Source organism: Lissotriton helveticus, chromosome 2_1 (genome assembly GCF_964261635.1).
Source record: "Lissotriton helveticus chromosome 2_1, aLisHel1.1, whole genome shotgun sequence".
NCBI classification, from domain to species: domain Eukaryota; kingdom Metazoa; phylum Chordata; class Amphibia; order Caudata; family Salamandridae; genus Lissotriton; species Lissotriton helveticus.
In genome coordinates, this window is record NC_136059.1 from 153,585,925 (window position 1) to 153,603,271 (window position 17,347).

The following is a 17,347-nucleotide window of genomic DNA, read 5'->3' on the forward strand; positions in this document are numbered from 1 at the left end:
GAGTGCATATTTATCAGACAAATAAATGTGGAAATATACTCCTTTCAAGATAAATTTTTCACAAAATCTGAAATATATATGGGTAAACACAGATACAATTATTTAAAAAAAAATAGGGATAAATACAGACGGAAATGCCCCAAAAATAAATACTATAAAACCAGGAGCAATAATTACAAGTTATAAATGACTACTGTTAAGTTAGTTTTCACTATAAAAAGTATACACGTGTTTTTAAAATTTACTTAAAAAACATTATAGGTTATAGGGATATTGTAGTTAGAAATTGGCATTTAAAAAAACCTTTCAAATTCACTGAAAAAACCCATTGATTTCAGGCCCGTTATAGTTAGAAATTAGCATTTAAAAAACCTTAGAAAGTCACTTGGAATTTCAGGGGTGTTATAGTTAGCTGGATATTTCACTTGATGTCATCAGTGATGTCACTGACCATGCCATGAATGATGTAATATGTGACGTCATGAGCAGTGCATTGCGGGGGCGCAAGTTATAGTTAGCTGAACTAACTATAACAGTGAAATTTCTATGGTTTTGTACGAGTCAAATGTCTAGCTAACTATAACTCCCCTGATACCTATGGTTTTTTTCGGTGAATATATATATTACTTACACAATTAACGATTAACAATTTAATAATTAATAATTAACAACAAATTAATAATGAATTAGAATTAACTTACTTCCCACGCTGTACCCCTATAAACCCCACAACCTGCACCTAAAATGTAAAATAAATATTTGCAAACTTAACATAATTAAATATCAACTAAATAAATAATAATAACAAATAATTATTAAATAATTAAAATGCAATTACTTCCCACCCTAAACCCCTCTAAACCCCACAACCTGCTCGTAACATTTAAATAATGAAAAAAGGCACAATTAACATAATTATCAGATAAATAAATAATATGGATTAAAAACGAATTAATAATTTATTATGTTGTTAATGTTTTTGAGACTTGTCTGTGCACTGTTACCCTAGGGCACAGGTCTTCAAACTCTGGGGCGGGCCCCCCTGGAGAGGGGGGTGGAAGGGTTCCCAGGGGAGTGCAAAGGACTCTGCAAGCACATGTAAATGAAGTTGCCTGGAAGTGCAGTGATGTTTATTTGCTGCATTTCCAGGCTGTCTTCATTTACTCCAAAGCCTTTAGAGTGCCGTGGTGGGGCCATAGGGCAGTGGGTGTGCTGCTGGGGTCTCAGCTGGGCAGTGTCTGGAGTCTTACTAAGACTCCAGCACACCCAAGTTTTTCACAGGTCTTTAAAGACCATTTGCATACCTTTGAAAACTGGTTACCAAGGCTTATTTATTTTTTATTTTCCAGTACCCCCCGGGCCCCGACTCTGCCTGTTCCATACATTTGTATTTTAAATTTACTGCTGTAGTGTGAAAATGCATTTCATGAAAAGGAATATAAAAAAGTGTTGCCAATAGAAACAATGCTAGCCATGTATGTTTAAAGAGCCTGCAAAGACCTTGCTTTGACACTAAATAGGGTCTTAAATGAAGAAGTATGTATTAATTTGTAATTTGACTTTCTGTCTGTTCCTTTTATTTTCAGTCATGAAACATTCAGGCAGCCCTAGAACCCATTTAAAAGTGCTTAATATTTGCTTTTCTAATTACGTACAGATAAGTGCTGAAAATAGGGCTTTAGGTGACTATTTTTGTACCGTTTGCAACATCAATCATAAGACTGGTAGTTTGTTGCAGGATCAGCACATTATTTATTTCCTTCACCCTCGATTCAATGATTAATTCCATAATAGCAATAGTTTAATTTATATCTGAAACCCTATGCCCCGTCAATAACATGCTGATTAATTTCAAGTGTCTGGGAATTCATCCTGCATTCAGACAACTCACTCCTTATTCTCACCCTACACTTTCACGCTCTCCCTGCACTCAAAGCGCCTAGTTATGGTTTTCCCACATTTACCACATAATCCATCGTCTGCTGCATAATTTGCAGATTAAAAAATTCAGCAACACATGTTACCTCACAGTGGAAGACCCTTTCTAAAGGTTGACTGGTCACCTATCTGTTGCTTATTGCTATATGTGACAATGTTAACAAGTGTAAAAATAGCAAAATGGTGCAGTAATACTATCACCCCCTTTTATATCACAAAACATGCAGCATAATTTGCCTTGCTTGCTGCAGAATTTAGTCAACCATGCTGCATAACTTGGCCTTCTCCTGCTGCATAATTCCAATGGCCCTGTTTATAGTGCAGTGAGGTCCCAGCCTGTGGCAGAAAGCACTGTGAATATGTAAGTCATTATTTTAAAACAGTATTTACATACTCTAAGCTAGGCTGATGCAAAATGATGCAGTTATTGAGGTAAAACAAGTTCTTACAGAACATACTTTTTAGTTATAAGTAATCAAACTGTATCTAATGCAGACATTTTTGTAAGTGTCTCTACTATTCAAGATTCCAGCTGATAACTCCTTTACATTACATCTTAAAATAATAGATCTTTGCCACCATAAAGCTTTAAGCAGATCCACTGGATCTATTCAGCAGAAGAGGACAACATTATGCGGCAGGTTTGACTCAACTATGCAGCAAGAAATGGTAAATTATGCAGCACAATGAGCCACATTTTGTGGTTAGCATTACTTCATTATTTTGTCATTTTAGCTCACGGTAACGCTGTCAGGGGAAATATTTCACCTCATTCGTAGCAGTGTAGCACACAAATACAGCATGAAGCAACTACAAGCTTACCAGTCAATCTTTGCAAAGGGCCTTCCACTGCTCCGGAATCCTTTGTCACGCGTTAAGTAACTTTTGTTCCGTTTGTGCTAGAATCAAGTTTTTTTGTTGAAATCTGCAGATTATGTAGCAAATGCAGTAAACTGATAATTATGTGGAAAACGCTGCTGCTGCAGAAATTCATAATGCCATGGTTTATTTTTAACTTTCTGCACTACTACCACACACTTCAATTTCAGGCAGCGGCATTAGTATTAACCATTTAGGGGCCATTTCTTTGTGAAAGCTGAGTCCATGGGGTAGCAGGTAGAAGGCCAGCAGGGTTGCATTCAGATGCAGAGCCCTAATCCTCTTGATCCTTGGGGCATCACAGTAGTGCAGAACACTGCTGCACGACTGGTGGTAAACGCCCCTCCCTGAACTCTGTCCCGGCCCCTTCTTGACCAGCTACACTGGTTACTAATTCGAAAACGTATCGAATTTAAGACCTGCTGTGTGGTGCATAAAAGCTTGCATAATCTGGGACCGCTCTATCTGGCCGATAGATTTGTCCCTCATCCCCCCACACGCAACCTCCGCTCTATTAACCAGTTGTTACTACAGGTTCCCCGAGTCCGAAAAGCCAGACAAGGAGGACGCGCCCTCTCTGTTATGGGCCCTCTGCTGTGGAACAGCCTCCCTTTCTCCCTTAGGCAATGCACCAGCCACTTAATTTTCAGGAAAAGTTTAAAAACAGTGCTGTTTCAGTACTAACGCCACATTTCATCGCACTCTCCTCGTACAGCATTGCGCGGAGATACACCTCCGGGTGTGATTCCGGCGCATTACAAACCCATAAATAAATAAATAAATAATGGACTAGGAGACAGAGGAAAGGAGCGAGATTCATAGATATTCTCAAAGAGAAGGCCCAGAATAGGGAGCATTGTATGCAGACTCCTTTTTGAGTCTGCATGGTGAGGAAGAGGTAAAAGAGGCAGAGGAGATGGCCTGCTACTTAGGACTGCAGATATCATTAGTGCAGCAGGTATAGTTGCATTGGGGTCAAAGAGTGTGAGGGGCTCACAACACCCCAATTATTGGGAGCAGTTTGTTTGTGATATCTTTTTTTGTTTGATGCATTTGCTGTTGTATAAGGCTCATATTTGGTGCAGTTCATAAGCTATAGAAAAAGTATTCCTGAAATCATCTCATATGCCCCGCTCCTTGCACGCAGCTATGTCCCTCCTGCTCCCCCAATCCTTGCCATAAAGATTTGGAGGGGGGCCGACCTCAAAACATTTTGCTTGGGGGGGCTCAGAGTAAAATAGTTTGAAGACCTCTGCTCTAGGATGTCCAGGTTTTAGCTCTCTGATCATGATCTACTTGAACGCCTAGCTGAAAAGAGCCAAGTTTCTAAGGCCTTTCATAAGGCAAGCAAGCTCGGTGCAGCCCAGATAGAAATGGGTTATTCATTCCAGGCCTTGATGGTGCCTGTAAAGCAACTTCTTCCTCCCCAGTTAGCTTTTTCAAATAAGGGTACCATCAAGGTTTTGAAACTAGCCGGCCGAAGGGCCCTGATAGGAACATACCAGTTAAACGTCTGTGTGAAATAGGATGGGCCTATGGTGTGAAGTGCCTTATAGGCAATGCAAAGAGATTTGAACTTTATTCTGTTTCTCCCTGGTAACTAATGAAGTTTTTGGATAACAGTTATTCATACAAATCTGTTTTATTGTTTTCCAAATAACTGTAAGCACATTTATGATACATGCAGCATTACATCAATTGTACAGTATGTTAATATCCTGGCAAATCGTATCAATATACTTATAGCTATGCAAAATATCATGCTGGAACTTATAACAGTTTCATACTAGTATGTATGTAATAATTCCAAATAAACTCTGGCAAATGTTCCAAACTTCAATAATTTGTGATTACAGATCTAAACAATATTTGCTGCGAACCAACCTAGTCTAGCATAAACTTATGTGGCTACTTATAGCAAAACTTTGATCTTTATAGTATTGTACTGTCGTCATACACACTGTCATTAAATATTTAGCATTCTTACTGGCCCCTGTGATATTATTTCTGTTGAGAATCTATTTTACTAAATATATGCTGTAAGACATAGAAACATTCCACAGTATAGAACATATAGTGAGGTCGCACAGCCTAGATAAGAGTGGGGGCTGCGGCGTTGAGGCGAAAAATCCGCATTGTACAATAAAACAGGATAACTATGAAAAATAAGGAAGGGAAGGGGTGCCCAAAGAGGTCGTAACTTGAAGGCTGGCCATGCTCGGTGGGGGACATGGAGAGGAACCGAGGGGTTGGGGTAGAGATACAGGGCAGGACGGGAATGGGTGGAGGGTCACTCGCCTGTGCTAGTGTGGTCTATTTCACTGTGAGAGTTCAGCCTCGCGTGGTAGCAGAGTGTCTTCAAAGAGCTGTAGGGTGTGAAGGTGGGAGGCGTGAAGCAACAGTATTCTAATTTAGAGAAATGTTTGCCATATTTGCGTGAATTTATTTTTAGAGTGTGTAATACAGCAAGATACAAGCTCCATTGCCATAGTGTGCCAGAGGTGAGTGAACCACAGCGAGATGGATAAGGTCGAAGGCTTTTTCCTTTGCAAGGCGAGGGTTTGTTTAGCTGCCCCCAGCATGTGCGGGATCAGGTGCTAGGCATTATGCGTCATAGCTTTGAGAGATTAGGGTCAGATCCCCAATATGGTTACCTGCGGCGTGTTCGGTCCGCGTCATTGATGTGGCTCAACACTTCCTTCCAAAAGAAAGTTAAAAGTGGGCAAGACCAACAAATATAAATGAAAGAGCCCATGATGGAGTCTCAGTGCCAATGCAAGGGTGAGGAGGTGGGAAACATTTACTGCAACCGGACAGGTGTGTAATACCAATGGGTCATAAAATTATAGGCAGTTTCATGCTGAGAGATGCTTCTATAAGTCCTAGGGATATCACACCAAAGCTGTTCCCACTGTTCCGTGGGAATAGCATATGAGGTGTCTGAGTGCCACTACGTTTGGTAAGGGTGGAGGGGCATAGGAGTGGAGTGCTGTAGGAGCTGGTATATGCACTAAATCAGTCCCCGCGAGCCATCGAAGGTGCAAAAGAGGTGAGCTGGCACGTGGCAGCTCACCTTTTGTGTATTAGTGGGTGTGAGTAGTCAGTGTCGGAGCTGATAATATTACAGTCGTGTCATGACGGGGAGTTGGTAGTCTTGTATGGATTGGTTGAAGGTCTTAAAAGTTTCCCCCTCAAAGAGGTCGCTGATGGTGCAACATTCCCCATCCCCCAGGCTAGGAAAGAGTGTGGTTGCAGGGCCAGAAGAAAGTTAGGGTCTCGGTCCAATGGGGTGCTGGGAGAAGGGAAGAGTTGAGACCCCTGGTGACAGCAAGTTTGTCCCATATGTCCATGGGGTTGACAATGTAGGCACTGCATGGTCTCAATCACGTCGGTAGCCATGGTAAGTCCCAAAGAGTTCTGCATGCCACCTCCCGGTCCATATGAAACCAATGTTTCTCACTTTTGTGAACTACCCACTCCAAGATGTAGCGCAGGTTTGCCGCCAGTAGTAATCAAGACGGTTGGGGCACGCTACCCCCCCCTATCTCTGGGCAGTATGAGTACCTTATTGGAAAACCTCAGCCAACCCTTTCCCCAAATAAAGGAGTTCACGTCCCTCTGGAGGCTTGTAATAGATGTTTGGGAATAGGAGTAGGGAGAATTTGGAATAGATAGACAACTTTAGACAATATTGATATTTACTACATAGAGTCGACCAAGCCATGACAAGGGAAGAGATTTCCAATGCCTCACTTCTTCTAGGAAAGAGCGCCAGCACTCCGACCAGTTGGCTGGGGTCCATGAGGCCAGTGTAGGGATCACATTGAGCCCAGGTGGGAAATAACCATTACAGCGCAGTCATCACAACGCACTACCTTTACAACGCAGCTGTTACAACACAACTGCCTTTACATCGCATGCCATTACAACACATGTCACTACAATGCATGCCATTACAATGCATACCATTACAATGAATGCCATTACAACGCATTATAAGGTACGTATAGGAGATTGTTTTGTTTTAGGGGGGGTATGGGGTTTAGGGTACATGGGAATGGTAATTTATACCCCTACACTATCCAACACTTACCCTACAGTTGCACTCACTGGAGTAGGAATAGTAATTTATATCCCTACACTATCCAACACTTACCCCGCTGTTGCCCTAAAAGTATTATGCGTTGTAATGGTAGTTTTTAAAAATGTGTTGTAATTGCATGCGTTGTAAAATCATGCTATGTAATGATAGTTGCGAAGTAAAAACCGCATTGTAAAGGCATGCATTGTAAATGTTTGCTTTGTAACGTCATATATTCGGCCCTGGTACCAGATTGAGTGGGTCGCCCATTGGAACAGGGTCTCTTAGATTACAGTTTTAACGGAGCACAATTTGGGAGTGCGAGATAGAAGTCTTGCCACTGCATTTTCCAACACCTGTAACTTCTTCATATGTGATGCTGCATGTTCATATACAGACTGTTGCAAAAGCTCAGCCTTGAAAAAATCAAGGCAGACATTACGTTTTTTAGAGGAATCTGGAGGAATGAAAGATAAGATCTTTTTAATCATTATTAGAATAAAGAAAGTCGAATTTGTCAGGGCATTCACCTGATTACCGAAGGAGAGCTTATTATCCTTGATCGCTCTTAGATTTTTGGCTTTCACAATTGGAGTGGGTAGTGATCCCAAGTCACATGGCCACCACCCCACAGACCAAAAAGAAGGGTTGTTGCCAAAGAGTACCACCTCAGTATTATTGGAGTTAGGTTTTAGGCAGTTACTACTCATCCAAGAACTAACCGATAACACGCAGTAATGGAAGTTCTTGCCAAAGCTCAATATAAAGTCTGTTATTCCCAAGGGCACTAGCATGTGCAGAAAGATGTTGAGGTCCAACGTATCAAAAGCTGCTGACAAGTCAAGACGCACCAGAGCCACACTGAGTCATGAGTCTAGAGAGAGCTTAATGGACCCAGATACTTCTAATCGTGTGATCTCAGTGCTGTGGCGGGCTCTAAATCCAGATTGTGAGGAATGAAGTAAGCTGTTCTCCGTCAGAAAGGTAGCGAGTTGTTTATTTACCAACTTCTCCAGCATCTTTGAGGCTACTGGCAAGAGTAAGACTGGTCTGAAATTAGCTAACGATTCAGGGTCAGCATTTTCCTTTTTTTAGTAAAGGAATCACCCTAGCCTTTTTCCAATTATCAGGTATTTCACCTGAGCGGAAGGAGATAGCAAATAGCTCATGATACATCAGAGTGACGATGTCTGAAATAGATTTCAATATGTGAGGGTGTATGGGATCCGTTGGTGAACCTGACCTGCAATTCAAAAAAGAGGTCCTAGCGTCCTTCAAAGTTGGCACCACAAATGTTGCCAATGTTGAATGTAGTATTCGAACCTCTAGGTCTCCTCAATCCCATTCTCCCAAAGTATCTTCATTATTCGCCCCAACAGGCTGCTCAGAATATTCACTATTTTCTCCTAAAAAAAGTCACCCAATTTGGAGAAAAGTGACTAGGGCCTAGATGTAGGTAAATGCAAATTACCTATTCATAAATACCTAATTTTACCGATTCGTTATTCATGAATCGGTAATTCAAATGTAGGTAAAAATTCGGTAACAAATACCGAATCGGTATGATTCGGTATTTACCGATTCTGTAATTACAGAATCGGTATTTGTCATTGATTCCTATGGGCCTTGAAGCCCATAGGATTCAATGGCAGATACCGATTCGGTAATTACCGAATCGATAAAAATACAGAATTTACAAGGGGGACAGGGTGTCACTTTGACACCCTGTTGCACCCCTGCTTCTGGCTTGTGTGCCATGTGACACACAGACATGCCCTTAGGGCAAGTCTGTGTGCCACATGGCACAGATGTACATGCACAGATGTGCATGTACACAGGAATTCGTTATTTACCATGGAACAGTATTCCATGGTAAATAACGATTCGGTAAGGGCCTTTGGTACTGATTACAGTGCCACCTACATATTGATTTACAGAATCCGTAAATTTACCGATTCGGTATTTTACCGACTCTGTATATTTACCGATTCGGTAAAATTACTGATTCTGTAAATCTATGGCCCCCTACATCCCAAACTCCAAATACCGGTCGGTAAGAGCCGAAATCGGCCGTTACCGACTGGTATTTGGCGAGCTACATCTGGCCCCAGGTTCCAACAGGGGGGACATAACTTTTGGATCAGTAAACTGAGTTACGATTTAAAAAATCTCCCTCCCATCATTCTCAGCCTCCCTGATACAATGCGTATAGAAGGTGCTGCGAGTCCTCTTAAAGTTACAATAGTAAGCCATCAGGGCCAATGTATAATGGGCTTTGTCTGTGTCCCAATACGCACAGTGACACACTGTTTCTAACTTCTTGCATGCTGCTCTTTCCTGAACTAATTCCTGCAAGAACCAATATAGTTTTGGTAGCTTTAATTGAAGCTGATATGGGGGCTACAAGACCAGTCGCCTTCCTGAGCCATGAGCTAATCGCCATGTCCACTTCTAATACCAAGTCAGGGATCATGAGCTTAGAGTCCAGCAGGATGTTCCTTAATAGCACCCTACTCCAGCGTCTGTTCTCAATCTGCAGCAGAGAAGGATGGGGATCCTTTAGATAATCAAACTTCCATGCAAATGACAGGTGGAAATAGTCTGGCCATGGTACTTGCTGGGGGGAACCAGCATTTAATGTTGCTTTAGAGCACATGCTGTCGATGGAGTGACCAGTCATTTGTGTAGGTCTCGTGGGGATTCTTGCTAAATTCCTCAGCCATATCCAGCTAAATGGTAAAATCCCCAAACATGGTGAAGTTAGCAAAGAAGACTTATTGGATCCAAGGATGACATTAAATCTCCTGCATATCCTGGGGGGTGATAGACTAATATCCCAGACAGACAATGCTGTCCATCAATGGCTACACTAAAGCCCAAGGACGGTGCCTTGTAACCCCTCTGGTTTAAAGGTCCTACATTCATATGACCTTTTAAAGACCATTGCCATCCCACATCCTCTTCTTTCCACTCTATCTTCATGCACACATACATAAGCCTCTGGGATAGCAAAGTGCAAATCGGGAAAACGTCTTCCTATATCCACGTTTAAGTCATAATAAAAAGTATATCCAGGATCACCTCCTTTAACAGATCATATACATCTAAAGCATGTTTGTGCAAAGAACGAACATTCAGCAATGTTGCTCTCATTTTCCTCTGACTCTGTTTGTGGACTGCACTATTAACGCTTCATTAGTTCAGGGGTAAGAAGCTATGCCTCCTCTTGCCACATGAAATAGGGTCAGTAGCGTCTACCAATACGGGGCTACACCCTAGAAAACCCCTCCTCTCATACCTACAAGCTATTCTGGTGAGTGCGTTAGACGAGGCTAACCCTCTGCTGAACAACCAGCAAAATAGCTGGTGCTGGCTACGGACTGGTGCAGACGGGCTTGCCTTAAGCACAACTTCGGCAAGCCTGGGGCCGCCTGCTACGTGCATCCACTGCGTGTCAGCGCTGCGGCCATTATTTTAGAACTCAAGAAAAGAGCCTCCTCCAATTAGCTTGTGAAACACTAAAGCGTACCCGACAAAAGATGGCGTCGCTCTGAGTTCCAAAATGCCCTCCTCCCAGTTGGCAGTCTGACCTTCAGACCCCCAGCACAAAGAAGCCCTCAAAAGTGAGTCTAAAATTCCCCAAATGGAATATCAGCCCAAACAAAACACATTCGCTAAACGTAAAATATTAGAACTACATTTAAAAGTGATTGCTTTTAAAACATTGAACGAGATGAGGTAAAGGCAGGCTTAGAATGTTAAGCTCTGAATTAGACGCAGCAAAATAAAGTTGTGTAAAATGACTCTCCTTGTGTGGCTTGGTTAATGGAGAGTGCCTGGGCTGGCAATAAGCTACAGTCTGAAATAGAAAATTAACTTGAGTATCTGTGCCCTCTGGCGTGCCACTTGGTGCCATTCGTGCTGATTTTCCAAGCGCACAACATGCTCCCGGCACTAAATCATAGTGTGACATGCCTATTTACGCCTGTAGGCGAAATCTCACCAGGGGGCCCATTAGGATGTCGGGCAGATCGCCACCGCCATGCGGGAGGTGGCGATCCGCCCAACATTCTTGCCCACCCGCCACCCATTTCCCCCCCACCATATTACTATGGCGGGGGGACTGCGGAGGATGGAAACAGGGTTTATATGCTGGCAGTGTCTGCTAGAAACCACCATCCATATTAGGATGCAGACGGGAGGGTGCCTTAAGGCATGCGGTTTTCTAGTTTGGGGGCCCGTTGCAGGCCCCAAGGTTGATAAGGGGGTGGGGGAGGAACATTTTCCCCTACATGTGCATGCACAACATGGCAGGCACCGCGCGGTGCCTGCCACGTTGTGCATGCACATGAACGACATGCATTTTTAGCATTGTGGTGGGCGGTGCTGAGAGCCACTGTGGTGGGCGCATCCTAATTCCCCCCACGGACCCCCGCCCTTATAGCGGGCGGTCCCATTATCAAAGTCTGTCCGTCATCCTAATGACCCCCTAGTTTGTTTGTAACCCAATGGAATTTTGCTTGGGTCAAATTCCACAAGTACCACCTAACTCTGCTTTTGACCTAGGTTTTGGTTTAAATCTGCAAATTATATAATAGATGGTGGATCATGAGGGACAAATGGTTAAAATGTAACTGAATTTAACAGCACTCCATCAGCTTATTCCAATTTGGCTCTAGAGGTCGAGGAACAATTGAAAAACATATTCATCCTTACAAATACACCAAGCTCCCAAAATGTCTGAATCTTCTGTGAAAGTATATTATATATTCCTTGATGTTACTGATGAACATTATCAAAATCGGTATATAAGGTAGCCTACCTACCATTCCATATCAGTCCAGTTTGCAGTTTATGTATATTTAGGTTGGAAGATCTATCAGTGGGCAAGAAAATATTGTTACAAGAGCCGCCCAAAAAGTGTATCTTAAATCTTATGGATGGTTACCAGGCGGTAATGATCACCATAAATATTGTAGCCATGAAGTAAGGGATGCAGCAACCATCATTGGATGGACACTGCCCACTGGCATTAGATGTGGTAAAAAAGAAACTGTGTGGCCTAATGGTAATATAAACCTGTGCAAACTGAGCAATCCAGATTTAGTTTTGTCCACTAAACAGCAAGGATTTTTTTTATATAAAACCTCCCAATTCTGTATTTTCTTAGGTTAAACAAAACAACAATTGTTCAAAAAATGAAAAGTTACAGATTGTGGATTTACCGTGCTCTCCAGTGTTTGAGAACTTGATTACAAACGTACAACTTTAAAGTGCTACTGCGGGCTTTGGATCCACTTTAATAGTACTAATGCCAGTGTGTTGGACCCACTAAGATGCATCTCAGTTGAGCTCCACTATTCAGGCAAGAAGAATTTGCAGCACCCAAGGGCAGGTACCAGCGGACAAAGGTGCATGAAGGTGAAGAGTCCATGCCTGTGCCTCCAGACCTTCAAATAAACAGAGCGGGTGAATCCAAGATGTCTGCCACGCTTCTTCATTAAGTGACATTGACATTGACTCGGCGGCAGGCAGGGCGATATAGACTGGTACCCAAGCGGTGACTGATCTTTAATGAATGTGTGACTAAAAGACAGCACCAACCCCCTGACCCGCATGCTGCTATTTAGACCACCCCAGTAGAAATACTACTGAACAAACAGAATACACAGGTGAGCGCATTAGGCCTCATTTTTTGCATGCATGCAGGATATAGAGCAGGGTTTTTTTGAAGAGTAGATTATCCAGCCCTGAAGAAGGCCCCAGACCCAAGTGGGCTCATGAAGCAGCCGAAACATGTTGGCACTTTCAAGAGGGTATAACTTAATCAATTAATTCAGACACAACCCCAATCAGGCGTGTATCCTATACTCCAGGTACCCACCGAATAAACTTACTGTTTGGTTATACCTGGAGGTATTTTTAACTTCACTCATCTGGTTCGCTGCACAGCCAGTTTTGTGCTTTATATAGGAACTCCCATAACAGCTTTGGTTGAGTCCGCCCAGGTAGTACCATCTTACCTGGGTGTGGAAAGACGCATATGATGAAGCATGTCACGATAAGTGAGTGAGGCGTCTTCTCCAATATCTTTGTATATCCAAACCAAAGAATTGGTTGGAGGGGAAGTAAACTCTGCGGAACCACTTTCATTCATTCCTCCTCTATATTTCTCTTTCCTTCTTACAGTCTAGACATCCCGAGGGATATATAGACGACAGCAGTTGCTTTTTTTGATGTGATTGTACAAGGGAGACTGCAACTGATCTGCATCTCTCACTCTCTATTTTGAATACGATTGACCAGAAGCTCCCTGCAATTGAAGACTAGAGCGACTGTTTACAATTATTTGAACAAGACCATATTGGCCCACATACCTACAATTGAAATACCGTGATCAGGGAGTGTGGCTCTTCCATTGAATGATCAGCCTGGAGCCTGTTGTTGTCTTCTGATTTAGATACCCGTACATAGGTTTCCTGAATCCTGCCCGTATAGAGGATAAACGCCTGTTGTCGTTATTTAGGCATAGGATTCCAGTCCTTACTTAGTCATTAGCCATGCAAACCAAATACAGGCCTGGTCACCCACATCCGTCTATCCCACGTCACGAGTTCTTAGAAACCAGACCCATATGCCATTGGGACTTTTCCTGCTTGGAATCTTGATTTCTCCAAGAACTCATTTATTATGCATGAACATCTATTCCTTAGGCGATCATTCATGACGTGGTTCTCTGCCGGACTTTATGTCAATGCTGGCATTCCTAAACACCTTCCAGGTATAAATATACCTTTGCTTACAAAGGCAAACAACGGCTCGATTTAGCTTGATGCTACTCGGCTCGCCACAGCAAGATTGGACGGAGTTCGAGTCCCCACCTGACGCACTGAACAGACGCCGTCTTCCCTGAACGCAGAGATTCCAGCTTCTAGTGTTCTGACTCCCCTTGCGGGCTGTTAAGAGTTCAGGATCCGGAAAGAGATTCCCACCTCTCTCATTCTAAAGGTATGGAGCAGACTAGAACCTAGAGGGACTCTTAGCATACTAAACCTCTAGGCATATCAACTATAGCTAAACTAAACTATAGAAGGCAACACCTACTTCTTACCTCATACTACACTTTGGTTAGGTACACTGGGGTAGAACTATTTAGAAGCACCAGACGAGTATTCACATTTTAGCCTTTGTTATTTATGTATATATGTCATAGCTAAAAGATAATGCTATAGCATTATTCCTTATTTTTACTGCGTGCGCTGTAAATCTTATATCTTGTATACTGTCTAACGATTGTAACAGCTCATATCTCTCAGGGAGAGGTGTGGTGCCGCAGCCAGGGCGACTGACGCTAGAATCTGGGGATCACGGTTCGATCCCTGGTGACTCTGGGCAATAGCTTGCTTAATCTTTCTCACGGCCCCCAGCGCCTAGAAACCCTTACGGGTGATTGTTCGCGCTTTACAAATGTGGATTATTATTATATTATATAATAAATCCTTTTATTGAAACGCCTGTCTATTCTTTCTGAGTAACTCTGCAGTAACTAAGCATGCAATGTGGTGGTGAGCCTCAGCAAGGCCTACCAGTGCAAGGAATTCGCCCTTCTCTGCACAGAGTCCTCAGACCAATAGGAAGAAGTTGGCACAGAAACTGGAATAGAAAAGACAGAGTTTATTAAACCTCATGAGGTGGAACTACATTCCCACAGCACCCTTCTGTGGAAAAGTAAATTTTGCCATGTTCTGTGTCCCTACGTGTCCTCCATCTTATGTTATGTGTGCATGATTAATATGCATATGTATTCCCCATGTTCGATTAAAGACGCAATTATAGTTGTGTCCATCTCTAGTATGCTAGTTTCCAGTCCTCGTGAATACTACGAATATCAGGCCTATGTAAAGTTACGTTGCCACGTTTCTCAGTGTGCACGTTATTTCATTGTAAAGTCCCCGTTTCTAGGCCTCAAAAGGGCCCGGACACCAGATTCAGCTTCTGTCTCCTGAACCCTCGCTGAGGAGCGATACAGCCCCCACCTGTATTCCTGACCCTTCACTTACTTCCTGCCTCACAGTGCCCGGTTCAGCCTGGCTCTGCCTCTGAGTCTGCCAAGAGTATGTTATGATTCTAGTTATCAGTCCAGCCCTCCTTCTCTGCATTCCTAAGCTACTGAATCGCATCAATAGTTTCCGTCATTGTCTAGCCTTTACGTCTCCATGTAAGAGAAATACTGTATTTAATGGTCATTTAATATTCTTCATCACGCACTACATGTAGAATAATGCATGCACCAGTCTTAGAGTCTGTTAGCCTTTACCCCGATAACTTTTGGATTCTATCAACATGTTCTCTAAACATCAGATACTAGATGCTGTTTAGGTACATGTCGCCCTGACTCTCCAGACTTCAGTCTCTGCTCCTAGCACAGAGTTCATAGCCCCCAGCTTCTCCTAGTAACACGTCATTGTCCGTTTGCGCACACCATTAGGTTAGAGGTCCCGGCTCCTAGGTAGCCCCCTCCATGTTTCCGCCCCATTTATGACATATTCTGTTACGTTTACATCACATGTCTATGTACACGCCTCTTGTTACACCCACTTTCACCCTTATCTTTCGCGACTGCTATTGACCACACCCACTGCTCCGCCTACTGTATTCACTGTAATGCAACTGTTTTAGTATATATGCTTGTGTACTGTTATTAAATGTTAGCGCGCTCATCCCAGATCCTGCCCGACAGCTGTCGGGGCCCCCCTGTCGGGCCCTGCCATCCTATTCCTATGCAGGTTGTCCTGTTCCTGTCCTTTATGCTGTATTAAACCTGCAAACTCCTACTACCTCGAATCTTGACTCTTATTTATTGAGCTATCTGTTATTACTATGTCCAGTCAAACCTAGATCCGGTATTATTTATTTATATACCACATAATGGCGCCCGAACAGGGACTTGCCCTTTCCCCACGCGCCGGTGAAGCCACGTATGCCCCCTGATCCTCTGCAGCCGTGACGGAACCATACCGTGCACGTGCAGATATTTCTGCTTCAAGTATCCCTCAGGCCCACGGAGGAGACGGAGGTTGCGGTCCAGCATCCAGACGAGGCGGTGGAGGAACGCGGCGAGTCCCGACCAGAGCCCAAGCCGAGAGTCCAAGGTCCGAGGTATCCGGAGGCCCACCCGTAACAGAAGTCCGAAGTTCGTCCGTCCGGCGTCGAAGCAGTCCAGTCCAGTCCGAGGCCTTCCGTTCTTGCTGCCCGGTGAGTACCGTTGCTGGGGTAGTATCTAGACAGGGTCAATCTAATTGTCTCTGGTCCGTGGGGTTTGGTGGTACACAGATCCCAAAACGAAGTGTCCACTTCGGTGGATGCGGGTCCTGACGTGTCTCTTTATGAGACCGGTAAGTTTCGTACTGTTTTAGCAGTGCATCTAGTTTCTGTTCTAGTCAGTTCTGTTCTCGAGAAAATTCATGTATTCTGTTTTCCGTATTCCAGGTAGTATTCTGTTCGAACTGTTATTTTAAATTTTCTTCATGTATTTTAATATCGTGGTATGAGAGTGGTGTAATTATCGTGTTCATTGTGTATTGTATTGTGTCTAGATTACAGTTCCGTCATGCCGTTGTTCTCGAAACTACGTCAGTTAAAAACCAGAAAAGGTCTGTTAGAAGCAGCAGTTCCTGTCCCGCCTAGGGACAGTCCAGGTCATTTTATGTATCAGAAGCATGGCATAAGTGCCATATTATATCTAGATTTATGGGTAGAGTATACCAAAGAGTTAGAAGAAAAGTATAGATTGCCCGTATCAGGTACGTGGGATGCCGAGTGCATCATGCGAGTAAAAGAAGCATTATGGAAAAAGAAAGCCAGACAGTCCCAGAAAGATGCCATCGAGTTATGGCGCAAAGAATCTCATAAAAGAACCGAAAAAGAAATCAGAAAGTCAGAATTAAGTAGAGAATCCTTAGAACGAGCCCAAGAAAGGGAATTAATCGAGATAGGTGAACGAGTTAAAACCGAACAGTCAGACAGACAGAGGCATGCCCTTATTAAGGGTATGTATCCTCTTCTTGCCGAGGGCTTGCCAAAAGCAACCCCGGAGGCATCCAGTAATTTTCCGCCACCCTTAGTTCCGACCAAGCTACGTCACAAACCGACCGCAGCTGATATTTTCATCTCGTCCTACTTGGACGACACAGTCCCAGAATATGCAAATCCTGTTCCGCCAGTCCCTGTAAATCATGTAGTTCCTGCTCCTCCAGACACCGGAGTACCTGCTACGGTACCCCCGGTCCAGCCTACATTACAATTTCCCGCCGCGCCAGTACGACGAGTATCAGTCGACGATTCCAGTTTAGGGGCCGCAGGAGGAGGTCCTCCTGGTACCCCGCCACCACACCAACGTAGAACGTTGGCCGAGTTACATGAATGTGCGTTACAGCGTACGCCCAAATA

At 43.5% G+C, this 17,347-nt stretch overlaps 1 protein-coding gene across 1 annotated transcript in view; it reads right to left on the reverse strand.

Annotated features, from left to right (window-relative positions):
* Positions 1–17,347, reverse strand: part of LOC144819260 (receptor-type tyrosine-protein phosphatase kappa-like) — an 880,755-nt gene that overhangs the window by 748,526 nt on the left and 114,882 nt on the right. The gene's annotated exons all lie outside the window — the stretch shown is intronic.